This window comes from Pinus tabuliformis, chromosome 6 (assembly GCF_031772625.1).
Source record: "Pinus tabuliformis cultivar Carrire ecotype Pingquan chromosome 6, CPIR1, whole genome shotgun sequence".
Lineage (NCBI taxonomy): Eukaryota > Viridiplantae > Streptophyta > Pinopsida > Pinales > Pinaceae > Pinus > Pinus tabuliformis.
Genome location: NC_142292.1, coordinates 126313883 through 126332583, shown reverse-complemented (window position 1 = coordinate 126332583; position 18701 = coordinate 126313883).

Genomic DNA, 18701 nt, shown 5'->3' with positions numbered 1-18701 from the left:
ATTGCAAAATCCATTGCAAGAGGATGAATTGGCCAAAATTCTGGCCAATATGGGTGAATATGCCCAACCTCTCAGCCCGCTAGGCCTCCATATTGAAGAGGAACCAAAAGAGCATTCTGCTTAGGACAAGAATGCACCCGAAGAATTACGCAACAGGGAAGTAGAAGAAGAGAATCATCCTATTCATGATGAAGGTATGACATGAGAGAAAAGTGATACAGAGGAGGAACAATCTGTTCCCAGCCAGACTACACTAGAAGAATTCCAGGAAGAAGAAGGGGTGGAAAAAGAAGTCACCCAGGAAATAATAGAGCCAGCTAGGGTTTTTACTCCGGAGCAACCTGAACAAAACAGCGAAGGAGCACCCCAAGAAGAAAACCAGGGAATTGGCCAAGGTGACAGCCCAGGCCCGACTAAACAGACAACTGTTCTTTCTAAGAAAACAGAAGAAATTAGAAGACTACGAAAAGAACAGCAAAGATTGCTGAATGTGATAGCACGACTTCGACAACAAATCAGGGTTTTGAAAATGAGAAAGAGAGCAAAAAGGACTTCAGGGGTAAGACATGCAACCACTCTGGTGAGACCCCCCAAGAAAAAGGTTTGGAGGACCCATGTCCAGCCTGCTATTCAAAACCCTGACGAAGAACAGTCTGTTGTTCAAAACACTGTTGAAGAACAGTTTATCATTCAAAACCCTGTTGAAGTGCAGACTGCCGTTCAAAAGCAAAAGGAGCAGCATTCAACTTTTGCCCATGTTGAAGTACAAACAAATGATATATCGGCCTATGACAAAGAAGTTTAGACAAAGGCACAGTCCTATGAAGGAATGCAGACTATAAACACGAGGCGATGCAATAAGAAGATTCAAGTAAACCTTCCACTTGCCACTACTAGGTGGGATAGTGATCCGAGGACAGTAACCCTACGAGAGGGTTTGATGCAAGCTCAGAAAGTAGTAGAAAAACTCACAGAGAAAACGGTTTCTCGAGAAAAGTATGAAGAATTACAACAACAGCTAAGGAATGCCAATCTATCTGAAAGCCAGGCTTTTGAAGGATGGCGGAAGGAAGAAGAGAAAGTTGCAAAGGTAACTCATAGATTAGATGTAGTTATCAAGCAGATGGATACCTTATGCTCTTTGTACACTGATGTCCTAGCATGTAGAGCCCCTGCTAAGAATTATGCCTTGCTTTTAATGGAATGATATTTGCAATTGAAAATTAAGGCTGTCAAAGCAGGAGCCCCTATACAAATTAATACTATTGATGATTTCATAAATTGTTGTAAGAACTATGGAGTAAAGGTTCAAAGACTACTGTGTGAATTTTATCTGCACAACCTCGTGTTAGATCAAGATATAGAGCAGAACCCCGACCCTTTCGTTGGGGATATCCAACTGCAGGCATTTGTTTCATTTGGAGTTAATCAAATCAAATGGCTTAAAACCTATAATGCCTTCCAAAGACAAGAAAACGGATTAGACTTATGGGTAAGAGCTGAGCTTAGAGATCCATTACAGTTATGGAACAAACACAGGAGTCTCATGAGGACTCTGGGCATGATTGAAGCATTAGGACCCATTCATACAGCAATCAATCGGCAAGGGATATAATACTTCTTTACCATCAAGGACCTTGCCATTGCAGCTGCTAAATTTCGATACCAGACCTCTAATCTGAATATCCAACTCAGGGAATCATTTAATTATGAAAACTTCAAGTTAGCCGCTGATCGCTTGAGCCTCTATGGTGAACTTATCTTGAGGGCAGGGCCATCTTGGTTAGGATATAGGTTCAGGAGTCCAATTATTTGGCACCTTGCACCTGGGTACCAAGCCCTATATGAGATGCCTGAGGGCCAGACAGGTCATCTTTTTGAACACCTAGTTAGGCATCATGGTTGTAGACCACCACATGATATCCCATCTCCAACTTACTCTCTCACTGCCTTACATGTCAACTACAATGTTTTCATGAGGGCATGAAAAAGAGTAAGCAGGGGGGTGTGTGAAGTAATGAAGAAGCTATGTTTTATTGATTATTTTGTCATCTTTTCTTTAAAAACTCATAATGCCTTTCCATCATGAACTAGGTAAATAAGAAGAAATTATGACAAAATCGATGAGATTTGTATGTAACACAAAATAACTAATAATCGCCATTTTCTTATGCAGAAAAAGGGAAAAACGAGAGATTGTCGTCCCAAAGAAAAAGACAGAGCAGAGTTAACTACTGTCCCTATGGCAGGAAACCATATGCAGACAAGGCGATCCAAACTGAAGCATATCATCCAAGGAAAGGAAAAGGAGATATCAAATTGGCACAAGAGAACAAAGGGATAACTGGAATTAACAGTTTGGCAAATCCCTCAGGATCCTCTGATCCTGAGGGATCACAATCTTAACTATTTTTGCATCATTGATATCTCCACTCATCTGTTATAAAAAGGGGCAGCACTGCTAGCCCAGGGGATGGTTGTTGTTACTCTTATGTAATTTCTCTTTATGTTTAAAACTTTGATCATCGACTCTCGTTGAGAAGTGATCCACTGTAACTTTGTTTGGATGTTTTAATATAAATCTGGTTGCTGTTCCATCTTTGATCCTGGAATAATCTCAAGCGGTGTATCCCTGGAGGCTAAGGGCTCGGCCTTGGTGGAACACTTGCTCTTGTGCCATTATCTTTAATTAGTGCGTGGTTTTCATTATCAGCTTTGATCGGTAATCTGGTGTGTTTTGTTATTTTATATCACAGCTCTATTATATTTGCAATATCGTTTCTGTAACAGGAATGTCGTATTGTTCATTCTGACTTTATAACGCATTGTTGTTCCTTTAAATCATCGATGTAACATTACTGTTCTTTACAAAATGCTATTGTTGTTCAATTACATAGTAACCAGGCTGTAATATTCTTAAGTTGGTATTACTGTATTCATCTATGGTTTATACTTAATTACGATTGTTGTTCAATTGACATTGTTGTTCCATTATGAATTGCGATCATTATCCTTTATAACTGAGATTAATATTTGTGGTATCAGAGTCAGATTACTATTTCTCTCAATATCAAGGTGTGTTGTGTGTGTTATTTATTTCGGTTTACTGTACATTCACAATTGGCTCCAAGCGTTTTTCTATATTTCATTACTAATTGGTTGTCATTCTATTTCCATTTGCTATCTGATTTGTTCTTAGAGTAAGGATTGCTCTCTGATTTCTGTAGGATACGATTGTTGCCTTTATTTCCTTAGAGTAAGGTTTTGTTGTTTATCAAGACTAGTTGTTGTTTCAATTATAGTTGCTATCCCATTTCCTATTATTTGCATTGCCATTGCATTGAATGATCTGAAACTGTAGTGAGCATTGACATTCATTGTCTAGTTCCCAGGTTGATGATTTGTTCCTTGATTGTCTTCAGTTACATCATTTTACAGAGGGATGAGTTATTGTTACTGTACCTTTGACTGATAATTTACTTAGTCTTTCGAATGCATGATTTAAGTCTTAAGGTGCTTTGTTGTAAGTAGATCTTATTTCAAGCATCCGTTTACTCTTGTATTTTGAGCACTGTACTACTAGCATTACTCTGACAAATGACCGCCTCAAACTGAGTAAACTCTTTGAAACAACAAATCGTTCCTGGATTGACAAGTTAATGTGAGGTAATTAGAGGTGAAAAAGACCCTTTTTACGGCTCGACAAATGATATTCTGTATGTTGAGGAAATTCATAAAACACATAGGTTGAACAAAAGAAATGAAGAGTTGTGGAGCTAGTCATTGATGGCTTAGACCTTGGCCCAAGCCAAGGAAAGAATTTGAGCAGATGTCAGTCAGGCCATAACTGAAGTATGGCCCTGTTGGCATTGTGGCACTAATTTAGAGCTATGGCACAGGTGTTTTCCTTGATGGCAACTCACTTTGGTGACAGATCTCAGAATGAAGGAAAAAGATATATACGCAGGTTCACCTAGAGGAAGGCACGTATACACGCGGGTTAGACGTTACAAAGGCGCGTATGCATATACACACACTTTCACGCAAGGAAAAGCGCGTATATGTTGGTTACTTTTGGTCCATGGTATTTAGTCCTTGGTATTTGAACCTATGGTTTTGGACCATGGTATCTCATCAGAAGTGTTGATCCCAAGTATTGGGTCCATGGTATTGTTTTGTTATGGTTTTGGACCGTGGTATTGTGAAAGGCCTAAGACTATAAAAGGGGAAGGAGATCATTTGGCAAAGTATCATTTGAATTATTGAATATCTGGTAGAAGGGCTAGACTTGGAATATTGGTGATTATGTTATGGTGCAAATCTGGATCTGAATGAAGGAGGAACCTGAGCGCAAAGAGAAGGATAAGTTATATTGATGGGTCATAATCTTAAGGCTTGAATAATAATATCTTTGTATGATTTTGATCCGTTATATGTGGCGCATGCTTGATCTATAAATCTGGTAATATGGGTTAATTAAGGTCTGAATATTTGTGAATTATCCTTTATAGAACTGTATGCAGGTTCAGTGAAGCGAAGGCGCATATACACGCTGGTTCTATGAGTAAAAACAACGTATACGCGGGTATGCACGCAGGTTTCTGGTTATTGAAGTAGCGTATATCTTTTGAGTTGTGATCTAGCTGCTTCTGTTTATTGCTGCAGTGTTCTGGGTTCAGAATTTGGTGTGTGGTTACTGTTACTGTGTTTTGGGTACAACTGTCAGAGAAGTATCTACTTGATTCAGTTCTAATTGGTGAAAAGGAGATTGTTTGATGCATAAATTTTTGATGATTGATTGATGTTCATGGATCCAGTCTGAAAATTTATGAAACGTGGTCCCTGGAAGAAAGAGAAGGTTGTAGCCTTCTGTAGGCCAGCACCTACGTACTAGTATCTTGGCTAGTGCAAGAGATAAGGGGGTTGTAGCTCCCTTCCAGGAGAAGCTGGAGAACGAGAGAGGGTTGTAGCTCTCTGCAGGTTGCAGCCTGCGTACTGGTAAAGGACTGCACCAGTACATTGTAAAAAGAAGTTTCTAATTAAAAGAAGATAGAGACGAATTGCAGCAGGTGGTTTTCACCCACATTGGGTTTCCACCTTATATCTTGTGTTCTTGTGTGTGATTGTCTTCAGCTCTGTTTTACTGTTTCTGGTTACTATTTATTTGATTTTGATACACAGATTAATGATCAACATCTGTAAGATAAATTAAATTATAAGTCTGCATTGTATACGCGGATTTCCTTCTCTGTAGTTGCATATATACGTGGTTTTATCTAACTGAAGTAGCGTATATGATCTGGGTTTGAAAAAGAAAATAAGTGACTTGATAATACTGATTCACCCCGCCTCAGTATTATTTCCAATAGGCCCTCCATTCAGATCATTTTCGAGCAGGAAGAAATCATAAATAGATGATAGGTAGCCATTGATGAAGTGAAGCAACTTGTTAAAGACAAACCAAGTGAAGCTATAGACATTATCAAAGTTCTTAACTAAAAAACCAAGGCCGATTTGGAGCAGATTCAAATTTTGGACAGAACAGAAACCATCTTGGAAATCAAGAAGGTGTTGCAGAAAAAGAACTTGATGACTTAGGTAGAGACTAAGCTCCAAACCTTTAAGACTTTTGTCCAAAGGTTTCATTTTAAATTTAATTTACTAAATCAGAGAGGACTGCTAGGATTAGTGGCCCCAAATTACAGGTTGATCAGTCTGGAAGAATACTGCCAGAAGCTTTATACCATAGCCACTGATAAAGAAAAAATTGCAGGTATAAAGGGACATATTACAGGGAAACAACCATTAGAAGATTTAGATTTTGGCTTGACTGTTAAGCATGAAATTAAACATATTTTTGTAAATAAGCCCACTTTTGAGAAGTACACCGAGGTTGATGAAGTTTATAGGAAATCAGTAAATCTTGTCATACCAAGTGAAGACCGATGGGATCACTTGTGTGAATTTATTGAGTAACTTTCATCAAAAATTGAAGGACAGCTGGGCAACACTTTTTGGGGACCACTTCATCAACATATTCCTAAATAATAGTGCTAGCACTTAGGAGTTTTGAAATTCCTACAATTTTGTACTATTTTTGTATTTTTGTTTTGAAAATATCTAGAAGAATTTTTGTATAAATAACTCCTCCTTCGAGTTACTATGGGTTGAACCTTTGCATGAGCTTTGAGAACAGAATTGTAACCATGTTGGAGATTTTGCATGTTATGAAATGATATTGAATTTTCCTTCTATAGTTTTGTATCCTTGTAAGTTCTTCATATGTGCTTATTTCATTATGTATTTCTTCATATATTTAAGTCTTTATGCAGATATCTAGGTAATATCATATTGAGTATCAGTCAATCTTAAATCCCTTGTGAAGTTATCAGCAATAGCTAGGGACTAGCTTATAAGACTATCTGTTATTATAAACTCCCCTATATCAATTAATTGTCACATAAATTTAGATTCATTTAAATATATTTTGTTCTACAGGAAACGTTGTTTGCCTGTATTCTTTTCTTATAACCAATCAAATATTATGTCTAAATATTTAGCAATTTATACTTCATCAATATTCCTTTATTCAGATATTTTAAATCAATTAACTATAACTAGACAAATATCAACCCTTTCATCTAGCTTAGTGACTATTAAGGCTTAAGTGCCTATTTTCAATAATTCATAACATTGGTCATCCATAAAATTAAAAACCAACAAAACATTTTATATGCTCTGGCATGACTAACTGACCTAGAGTCATCTCAGAGGACAACATCAGACTGGTGTCATTGCTGGGAAGCGAAAATTGAACTATTTTCCTTGGGACAATGATTAATTTTTTTTTTCTTTAAGGTCAATAAATAAATTGTAGGTTAAGATAATTCACCTGGCAACTCCACTAGATCAAGCTGGCTCCTTCAAAACATACCAGATCTCACTCTGACTCTCAAATTATATCTCCTTTATCTGATCCTGAGAGACTGGTGAGAGAGGCCTCATTTAGAAGGAGACTTGAAGCTTCTGCTTCTTCTTCTGTACCATTACAGCCTGAAGATATTTCAGCTTCTGATCCCTTTAGCTCTATTCCATCCCAATTAGATTTGGCTGATCTAACACCTAGGGTTTTAGAACTTTTATCTAAAGGAGTTGATCTACAGTCAGCTCTCTTAGTCCAATATTTGGAATCTTACAAACTTCCTAAAATATTTTCAGATTCACCCAAGTTAGAGGAAGAACTAGATGTACATTTACCGGAGCTAAAACCAACTGATTTTATCTCCCCCACTCATTATACATTCCCATGCACTTCTCCCACCCTGAAGAAACCTTCTCTGTATATTCAAACCTACTGTTTGAAAGTAAAGAGTAGGTTGAAACAAAGGTTTAAAAGTTAGTAAAAACACCTTTGAAAACTTTTAGTAACCCTCCACTTTCCCATTATCCTCCTCCCACTTTTACACCTCCTTCTTCACCCACTGCTTCACCACCTACATCTTCATCTTCCACTTCATCATCTCCTACCTATTCTACTGAATCATCATCTTTGTCATCTTTAGATATGGAATTTGAACCTATAATTCAAGTTAGATACGCTGCCCTACATCTTCCCAAACATCTCATCAATTTTCCTGATGGGTATTTGAAACACCTGCCCATGTTTAACGGTGAAACCAGTTTATCTACAAAATATCATCTAGCTGCATTTTTAGATTTTGCAGCTAATACGAATATAAAGCATTAAGATGTATATATGCGTTTATTTGTTTAGTCATTAAAGGGAAATGTTAGGATATGGTTTAGGCAACTGAGAGCTATTTCCATTCTGTCATGGAATGAATTCACTACTATATTCAAGAATCAGTTCGGTGTCAAAAAGGATGCATTTTACTATCTTACTTAGTTTGAAGAGCTTAAAAGCAACCATGGAGAGTCTATTACAGCAACAAAATGCCTCCTTATTGTAAACCTGCAGTTACAGCAGCAAAGGTTAGATTTTCCAAAGCCTTTGATGATGACTTTCTAGTCATGTTGAGGGAAAGGACATCCCCTACCCTTTAGGACATGCAAACCAACACAATAGAAGTTGAGGCTAATAGATCAGCTTCATCTAAACTCAAAACCAAGGTTGAAAAGAATGAAAGAAAAATGAAGGCTAAGGAGGAAGGATCTTCCTCAAAGACCAAAAACAATGATCAGAAAATAGATGAGATAACATAATTACTTAGAAATCTATCTAATAGGATTTCCAAGGTTGAAACTTAGCCTAGAACCATACAACAAACTGCTGTTAGACCATAAAATCAGTTTAGAAGAGACCCTCAAACTCAAATTTTACAGAGACCTATCATTGATCAACAAATACAACATCCTCTAATGATTGATGACCAACAACCAAATGATATTGGTCCTCTAATTTTCGAAGATATCAATAATTTTGATTCTTCATCTGTACACAATGCTATTGTTTCTCACCCTTCAAATCAGTCTTCCCAAAATCAAGAAGACAATCAAATTTCTAAATACCAGGCCTTCTATGAATTCCTAATTGGAGAACTGAACAGAAGATACGATCTTAGACCTAGGTCAGGGCTTGGTACCTCCAAAAGGACCCACTCTAAATGAAACTCAGATAAAATCTGTTGAAACCCAGACAACTATCATTCAAGCATTGAATCAAACTGGTGAAACAAGCCAAATTGATAAAACTATTTTGGAAACCTTCATTGTTGAAAGAGAACTGGAAAGAGTTAAAATACCAATTCCCCTAGCTGAACTGTCAAAGAACCCAGGGTATAAGAACCAAGTTTCAAAATCAATTCAGTCATCCAATGTGGATGCTAAAGGGGATGTGATAATCCCTCAAGACGAAAAACCCTCAGTGGTTTTCGGTCCTAGCTCTAACATGATAGATGAGAATGTACCACCGTTTTATGTGACTTTGAAAATTCACGATTTCCTGTTATATAATTGTATGTTGGATTCTGGGGATTCTCATAATCTAATGCCTAAAGTGATCATGGACCAGTTGTAATTAGAATTCACTAGAAATTACCATTATCTTTACAGTTTTGACTCCAAGAAAGTTCCTTGTCTTGGACTCATTAAAGATTTGTTGGTTACCTTAGCTCAGATGTCAAAAGTGTACTTTTAGACATAGAAGTCACTCACATTCCTCCGAAATTTGGCATGTTGCTGTCAAGATCTTGTTGTGCTAAACTATGAGGAAGCCTACAAATGGATATGTCTTATGTCGCTATTCCAGTTTATGGGGGTGAGCATCTTAGGCTATATAGAGAGGTTAGATTTATGAATACTGTTTGTAGATCTAATCAAGCTAGGAATCATCCTATTTATGTTGTTGACCAAGACTTTGGGTGTTTTTAACTATTAGTAAATAATTCACAAAATACTCAACTTACTATTGAAGATATTGTTGATCAACCTAAAACCATTGAAAATGATATTTGGAAATTATACTTTGATGGTTCTTTCTCAAAGGAAGGAGCAAGAGCTGGAATTGTATTAATTTCTCTAGATAAAGAAAGCATTACCCAATCATAAAAAATTGATTTCGATGTAACTAATAATGTAGCAGAGTATGAAGTTTTTCTACTAGGATTGGAGTTGGCAAGAAATCTTAAGGTGGAGAACGCAAGTGTATACAATGATTATGAAATTATTGTCAAACAAGTTAGGAATTACTGTCAAACTAAGCACCCAATATTCATATCTTACAGGAATGTAATATGGGATTCAATTGAAAATTTCTCTTCAGCATTCAATATTACTGTTATTCCTAGAGATCAAAACATGCATGTAGATTCCTTGGCTGTTTCTCCAAGTTCCTTTAAAATCCCTGACAAAATTCTTGTCCAATATCAAATTCAAGTCAATTATAGACCATGTATTCTTGACAATCTTAAGCACTGGAAAATCTTTGATGATGATGAGAAACTAAAATCCTTTTTGCAAGTCATTTATGAATTCTCAAACATGCAAGTTGAGGAAGAACAACTTGATAATCTTGAAATTGACAACGAAAATCAAACACCACAATTTGATTCTAAAATTGTTGATCATAGCATTATCCAATTATCTAACAATTTTATTCCAAAAGGGTTAATCCCTCTTGAGAAGCTCTTTGATCATAATGATGTCCCCAAAAATCCACTATTTGATTCACATGAGGAAAACATTGAAATTTATAATCAGAAATGTAAAATTTTTTGCATCTCTGTCAATGGAAGCTAAAGACAAATATTTAGCCCTCCTTAAAGCCTACAAAGATGTTTTTGCTTGGTCTTATAATGAATTAAAAACATATGATACATCTCTTATTGAACACAAAATTCCATTAAAACTAGAGGTAAAACCTTTCAAACAAAAACTAAGGAGAATTAATCCCGTCCTTCTTCCTGTAATTGAAAAAGAACTAAAGAAGCTACTAGATGCTAAAATAATACTTCCATTAAGATATTCAGATTGGGTAGCCAATCTAGTTCCAGTGAGAAAAATGAATGGTGAAATTAGATTATGTGTGGATTTTAGGAATTTGAATAAATATTCCCTGAAAGACAATTATCGATTACCTAAGATGGATAAATTACTTCAAAAAGTTTCTGGAGCCTAGATATTTTCCATGTTAAATGTTTTTTCTTGATATAATCAGATTATGGTTAGTCCAGAGGATAGAGAAAAAATTTCATTTACAACTCCATGGGGTACATTCATGTATGCTCGGATGCCTTTTGGGTTAACTAATCCTTGAGCCACATTTCAATGTGTTATGGACCTAGCATTTGTAAGTAAAACCAACAAATTTGTTGTTATTTATTTATATGATTTAACTGTTTTTTTCCAATTATGATGAAAAGAATTTGAAGCATTTGAGAAAGGTTTTTTACGGATGTAGAAAATTTGGGATTTCTCTAAATCTTGAGAAGTCTTTTTTTGCACTCCAAGAAGGAAAACTTCTCAGCCACATCATTTCCAAAGAAAGAGTAGTCATTGATCCTAAAATAACTTCAACAATTCAGACACTCATATTACCAAGGAACAAGAAGGAAGTTCAAGCTTTCCTAGGAAAAATTAATTTTTTAAGAAGGTTTATCCTTAATTATGCAGAAATAGTTAAGGACATAATTGATATGTTGAAAAAGAATCATGAAGTCAAATGGATTGTTCCTACTAGGTATGCATTTGATCAGATTAAAAAGGCCATTGCAGAAGCCCCCGTCTTAGCTAGTCCAAATTAATCTGAACCTTTTAGTGTCTTTTGTTTTTCTTCTAAAACTAACTTAGCTTTTGTTCTTTTGCAAAAGAAAAAATATGGAGATGACCATCCCATTGTATTTTTTAGCAAGCTTATGAGAAATGTTGAGCTAAAGTATGACATCATTGAAAAACAAGCCTACTCCCTAGTTCAAGCTCTGAAAGCCTTTAGATTCTACCTCCTCCACTCTTCTATCATTGCTTGTGTACCCAATAGTGCTGTCAAAAACATTCTAACTCAGCCTCACACTGATGGAAGGAGAGGGATATGGATAACCAAAATTTAAGAGTATGATCTCATCATCAAGACTACCAAACTGGTAAAAGGTCAAGGCTTGGCCAAGCTTCTTGCTGAATCTAATTGCAAGATCTTAGGAATAAATTCTTTTTTTGACATCCTAGTTGATAAGAATACACAAGAACCTTCTGCAACCCCCACATAGGAGAATCCACAAGAATATTCTGAGAGCCTAACTAAGACGAATTCACAAGAACCTCTTGAAATCCCCATTCAGGACAATCCACAAGAACCTTATGCATTATATCAATCAATTCTGATTCACATTGATGAAAAAAAATTTGTTATCAGATTGGTACTTTGACATTGTGAAATTTCTTAGAGAATTTGAGTGTCCAGCTGAATTTACCAGAAATCAATGTAAAACATTGAAGTTGAAGGCTGTAAAGTAATGTATTGTGAATGCAAATTTGTATTGGAAGGATCCTCTTAATATCCTTTTACTTTTCCTAATAGAGAATGAAATAGAAGGGATCATTGATGAATTTCATGCAAGAATTTGTGGAGGGCACTAAGCTTGGAGGGCCACGACATACAAGATCTTAAGGGCGGAGTTTTGTTGGCCTACTCTGTTTGCACAAGTGGGAGCAAAGGGTAGGAGCTATACACAATGTCAAATGTTTGTTGGAAAGCAGAGATTACCAGCTCTTCCATTGGTTCTAGTCTTAGTCCAAGCACCATTTTGTCAATGGGGATTGGATTTCATTGGTTAAATTCATCCTCCATCAAGTAGTCAACACAGATGGATATTGACTGCTATAGACTACTTTACCAAATGGGTAGAAGCCATTCCAGTTATAAATGAAACTGATACTGTTGTTATCAAGTTTATTGAAGAATATATATTGTCTAGATTTGGATTCCCCGAGCAAATAGTGAAAGACAATGCACAAGCATTCAACAGTACTAAGATGATTGAATTCTGTTAGAAATATCAGATCTTGTTGCACCATTCTATACCATATTATCCACAGGGAAATGGACTAGCAGAGTCCTCAAATAAAAGTTTGGTTAAGGTAATAAAGAAAAGATTGGAGGACCATAAAAGGAGTTTGGACAGTCATCTCATTTATGCACTTTGGGCCAACAGAATTTCACCCAAAAGATCTACAGGTAAATCCCCTTTTCAGCTTGTGTATGGAAAATAAGCTATATTTCCCACACATTTAGCTTTTCCTATTTTGAAGTTTTTGCAAGAGTCGATTGAAGAGGCCGATGACTTCTCTCGAAGAATAAATCAGATCATAGAATTTAGTGAGCATAGAGATGAAGTACATTACAAGCTTAAGAAATATTAGAGTAAAATGAAAATCTTGTTTGATAGGAAAGCTAGGGAAAGAGATTTCAGGCAAGGTGATTTGGTACTGAGATGAGATGCTAGGAGAGAAGACAAGGGAAAACATGGCAAGTTTGAAAACCTTTGGTTGGGACATTTCAGCATTATTGAGGTCAAGGGTAATAACATTTTCATTTTGCAGAATTTGGAGGGAGAGTATTTCTCATTCCTATCAATGGGAAGTACTTGAAGAAATGCATTCAGTATTGAGAAGTTTCCATTCATTCATCATTGTATTTTACTGGAGAGTTTTATTTTACATGCAGTGTGAATTTGTTTCAATAGAAGACCCCATTAGCCCCAGGAGAAGGCACATGGATATGAAAGTTATCTACATCCTACAAGAGGAAGCATTCCCCAGTTGGAGCCGATATTGTAACATGCTTTATTTTTGATAAGTTAGTTTTTATTTATAAAAGAGGGTATAAAAAAATAAAGAAAAAAAGGAAATACGAAAAAATAGAAAGAAAAAAAAAGATGAAAGAAAACCCCATCAAAAGTAAATAAAAAAAAAATGTATAAGTGTACTTGTTTAAATGCCACTTCATGAAATAAATTCCCATTGTAATAAATAAAGGTCTGTGTGTAGCTTTTTTTTATGCCACAACCTTTTCTTCTGATCCAAATCAAACTGTTTAATCTTGATCAAATCATTTAAATTTTTGTTCTAGATTAGAGAATAAGTTCAACCAAACAGTTTAGTCTTGGTTGAACATTATAAATTAGGATAGATTAGGACAAGTAAAAGGCCCAAAATGCTAAAAATTTGGCATAAGTTATATTATATTAGGTTGAAATTAGTGAAATAAGTTAAATAGGGACTGCTAGTCTAAACGCGCCCAAAATAGATTAATCTTTAATTAGCCTTTAATTACCTTGTTAAAAGGGTGATTAATTCATTTGCAAATAGATATGTTTGTATGATTTTTAGCCAAATTCAAATACGACAAAATTGTTTTGTCAGCATGTGATAAAATGTGAGGAAGAACCGACGGTGATTCGCCTCCCCGCCCAGATCAACGATAGAGAAGCCTCTTCGCAACCCCTCGTCATGATATGATATAATGGTGGGGGGGTGTGAAAAGTGGTTTTTCTCGTGTGGGCCCCTGTCACTCCAAACTGCTTACCACTACCCCCCCCCCCTGAAATCCGCCATCACACTTCTCGCACTTTCCGATACTGCACCAATGGTAACTCCTCACGTGCCATCCGTCTCCAATCACTCCATGCCACGTTCCCTCAACCGTTATCGCCTATCCATTCCCACGTATCTGTTGCCTCCATTAATTGCCTCCTGTTGCTGCATTAGATTTCTAATTAGCAGATCAGTAACGACTTGTTGTAACAATATCCTTAATCCGATGTTAAATATTCTTTTGCCTCGTTACATCAGCCTTTCTGCATCTTCTCTTGCACTATTTTCTTTCACTGTTCTATTTACTGTTCTGTTCTACAGATTCTCTGTCGAGACAAGCCTGCAACAGTAAGCGTCCTTTAAACATTTCCTTTGCAACTTTTCTACCATTTACCATTTCAGTCCGATATCATGGTTCCAAAGAAGAAGGATAAGCCATCGGCAATTCCTCTGCAACACAGGAAACCCCAAAGGCCTCCAATTCCTTAGACCTTGACCATATACAATTAGCTGATCAATATTTCAAAATTGCAGATACTGAATGTGAATTAGACATGTTCGAATTGCATAATTGGCTGAAGCAGGCATAATTTGACTCTGAAGATGAAATAAATCTATGGGAATCCCATCTACCTCTATATATGTTTCCTCAGACTTATTCCTTTCCTGATTTAGTTATCTGGTGCCAATCCAAGTATAATCCTTTACAAAGAATAGTGGTAGCTCAGAATGGAGACATTCTGATAACTATCACTACAAAAACCATTAACAAAATTCTTATGATCCCAGAAAATGACTCCCTTATATTTTTCTCCACTTCTGCCTTAATTGACCTATATCATAAGCTAACCTTCCCTCAAAGAGCTCAATTTTTTTAGATCTTTCTCCCTAAAGATGTTGAGCTCCCCAAAAAGAATCCTCCTTATCTAGCGTCTATGTTTCCTGAGAGAGCCAAGCACAAAATTTCCCTAATTTCTTGCTTGTTAGGCTACCAGTCAGACCAATGGGTAGATGAAGCTATCCTAGGCTATCTGTCAATTTTTTCCAAAGAAAATAAACCTGCCTTCATGTACAACTATAGTAAAATTTTGGCTGAAGCTATGCATGATCTATTGATGAACATCACTACTGAAGGAGTGTTTAAATACTCTTCCGTGGTATTTCATATGTTTATTTTTCAGTAGGGAGACAAATTGCCTATTGTTTTCATAAGCAGGATGATCAGCAAGAGAATCAAGAAGTTACTCAGTAGACCTTATTGGTTACAAAGAACTCAACTAAGTTCATATTTTCAGACTTCATAGACTGTTTCATTCACCCAATTGCATAGCTTCTCACCATTCAGAGTGAACCCAGGATCAATATAGAAATCAAAAGGATCCTGCACCTCAGCGATCAAGTTAGAACAGGAGATTGGTATCTTTACTAGACCTACACAGAGATCAGAGTATATGGATATGAACTGGCTCCATATAAGTTGCCAGAATATGTTCCAATGAGAATTTTATCTTTGGATTATATTAGGCAAATGATGAATATGGATGAGCTTCATTTCATTTTAGGGAAGAGGAGATCACAGTTCAAGATAAAGGCACAGGTAGGATCATTCATTTGTAACACTAGATCAGTAGGTTTAGAAGCAGATTCCATGATAAAACAGATGGGTTTCCAACCTAGCTTCACTTGGTCTTATGACCCATTTAGTATTATCTCAAACTTAAGGGTGTAACTAAAAACCACTCCTTATAATCATACACCAAGACCAGAGATTGAGAAGTTCAGAAATCAGAAATAGTGGGAAGAGAATACTCTTCAAGAAGTAGAAGAATAGGTTTTACCTCCTTCTACTCTTCAGACTCCTACTTCTCAAACCAAGCATGACAAGAGGCCCAGGGAAGGATCATCATCATCAACAATTGGAGAAAAGGAATTCATTCACTATCAGAAGAAATCAAGGACTGAATCCAAAGGCACTGCTACTACTACTACTACTACTCAGGGTCAGAAGGAGCCTATCATCATCAATTTGGATGATTCACAGGTTTCCATAGGGACAAAAGAACCTGTAATTACTACTCCTTCTTATTCTTCTACTTCACAGAATTTGTTAGAGATCACTCGATTTGCAGGACCAAGTGAAACGTAGGAGTCAAATGTTTTCACTAATTTCCTTGAAATCAAGCAGAAGAATGAATCTTTAAAAGCTAATGTTTATGCACAGTTTTGGAAGCAGACTTCTACTTCACAACACGGGTTGTTGAAAGCCTTTGACAGCGAAAAGGGAAGGACGCAAATGGATTTTTTGCAGGCTCAAGTGCCTTTTCCTAAGGGTTCTTATGATTACAAGAAAATTGTATTTACTTTTGATGATAATTAGATACATCCAATTGATCAAATGGATATGCATAGGCAGTCTGGTGAGATGTTGTTCTCTACCATGACTAACACTGCTATGGCATTGTCAAAACTTAAAACTGCCCTGTGAAATGTGCAGTCACAATTGAATATTGAGAAAATATCATCCTTAGCTAAGGATAACAGGGTTAAGTCATTGGAGGAATAGTAATTAAAATTTGATATTGCCCTACTGATGTGAAAGTTGTTGAAGATATTATCGAGAATAAAAACACAGATATTGCAACATTGAGGAAAAAGTTGAAACTTCCTTCTACAGAGGACCCCCAGACCAAGGAGATAACAGAAAGTGAAAAACACAAGGAAGAAATGATCAAACTGATAATTGAGCAGAATGTATAGATAAAGACTATGGAGGAGAAAATTGAGAAATTTCTTAAGGAAAAAGAGCAATTTACTCAGTTAGCTATAGCTCCCATCACAATTATTCCTATTACAGTGTCCAGAACAGCAGGGGAATCTACATCAGACACAAAAGAATCTACATCGACAGTAGAGGGTTTGAACAAACTCTCATAGGAGCTGATTCACCAAAAGAAATAGAATGAAAGGCTTCATAAGAAGTTTAAAAATCATGAAGATCAGAAGATAAAGAATGATACTATGTATGTTGAGGAAATGCAAAAAACACACAGGTTGAACAGAAGAATTGAAGAGTTTCAAAGCCATTCATTGATGGCTTAGACCTTCGCCCAAGCCAAGGAAATTATTTGGGTAGATATCAGTCAGGCCGTAACTTAAGTATGTCCCTCCATTCAGAGCATTTTCGAGCATGAAGAACTCATAAATAGATGTGAGGTAGTCATTGATGAAGTGAAGCAACTTCTGAAAGAAAAGCCAAGTGAAGCTACAGACATGATCAAAGTTCTACACTCAAAAACTAGGGCCGACTTGGAGTAGATTCAGATTCTGGACAGAACATAGACCATCTTGGAAATCAAGAAGGTGTTGTAGAAAATGAACTTGATGACTCAGTGAAAGACTAAGTGCCAAACCTTGAAGACTTCTGTCCAAAGGTTTCATTTTAAATTTAATTTACTAAATCAACATTAGGGGATTTTTGAGGTCTAAAATGGGCCTCATAAGGAAATTATAAAATAATAGTGGAAATAATAAAATAGGATTAGATCACATCATCAAATTTTAGAGGGAAAAAAAGAAAAAACTATTTTTTCAACTCGTATTTTCAACTTATGTCTCTATGGGTTTTCTCAAATTTTGAGCAGAAACACTCGTTGGATGCAAAATTTGATTCCTCATCCAAGGCTTACACATGTTGCATACTTTTGATGGACCCTATTACATGAAAAATGATAAATACATGAAAAATGTGATTGCAATCGCATGTTTTCATGTATTTCTCATTTTTCGTGTAGAAGGGTCCATCCAAAGTATGTAACACGGGTACTATTTGGCTGAGGAATCAAAGTTTGCATCCAACGAGTACTCCTGCTCAAATTTGAGTAAAACCTTAGGGATATAAGTTAAAAATATAAGTTGAAAAAATAGTTTTATTATTTTTTAATATTTTACTTTTTTACTCCAAAAATGGTGAATTATCCCCCATGGTTGACATCATCATCTTGAATCCTATTGGTTCATAAAAAGTTTATTTTTGTTGTACATTTTTCTTAGGAGGCCCCATTTTAGACCTCAAAAGTCCCCTAATGAGAGGACTATTAGGATTAGTGGCCCCAAATGACAAGTTGATCAGTTTGGTAGAATACTGCTCGAAGCTTTATACCATAGGCACTGATAAAGCAAACTTTGTAGGTATAAAGGGGCATATTACAGGGAAACAAGCATTAGAAGCTTTAGATTTTGACTTGACTATTAATCATGAAATTAAACATCTTTTTGTAAATAAGCCCACTTTTGAGAAGTACACTGAGGTTGATGGAGTTTACAGGAAATTGGTAAATATTGCTATACCAAGTGAAGACTGATGGGATCACTTGTGTGAAGTTATTGAGTAAATTTCATCAAAAACTGAAGGAAATCTAGGCAACACTTTCTGGGGACCACGTCATCAACAGATTCCTAAAGAGTAGTGCCAGCACTTAGTAGTTTTGAAATTCCTACAATTTTGTTCTATTTTTGTATTTTTGTTTTGAAAATATATAGAAGAATTTTTGTATAAATAACTCCTCCTTCGAGTTATTAAGGGTTGAACCCTTGGATGAGCTTTGAGAACATAATTGTAACCGAGTTGGAGATTTTCCAAGTTAATGAAAGGATTT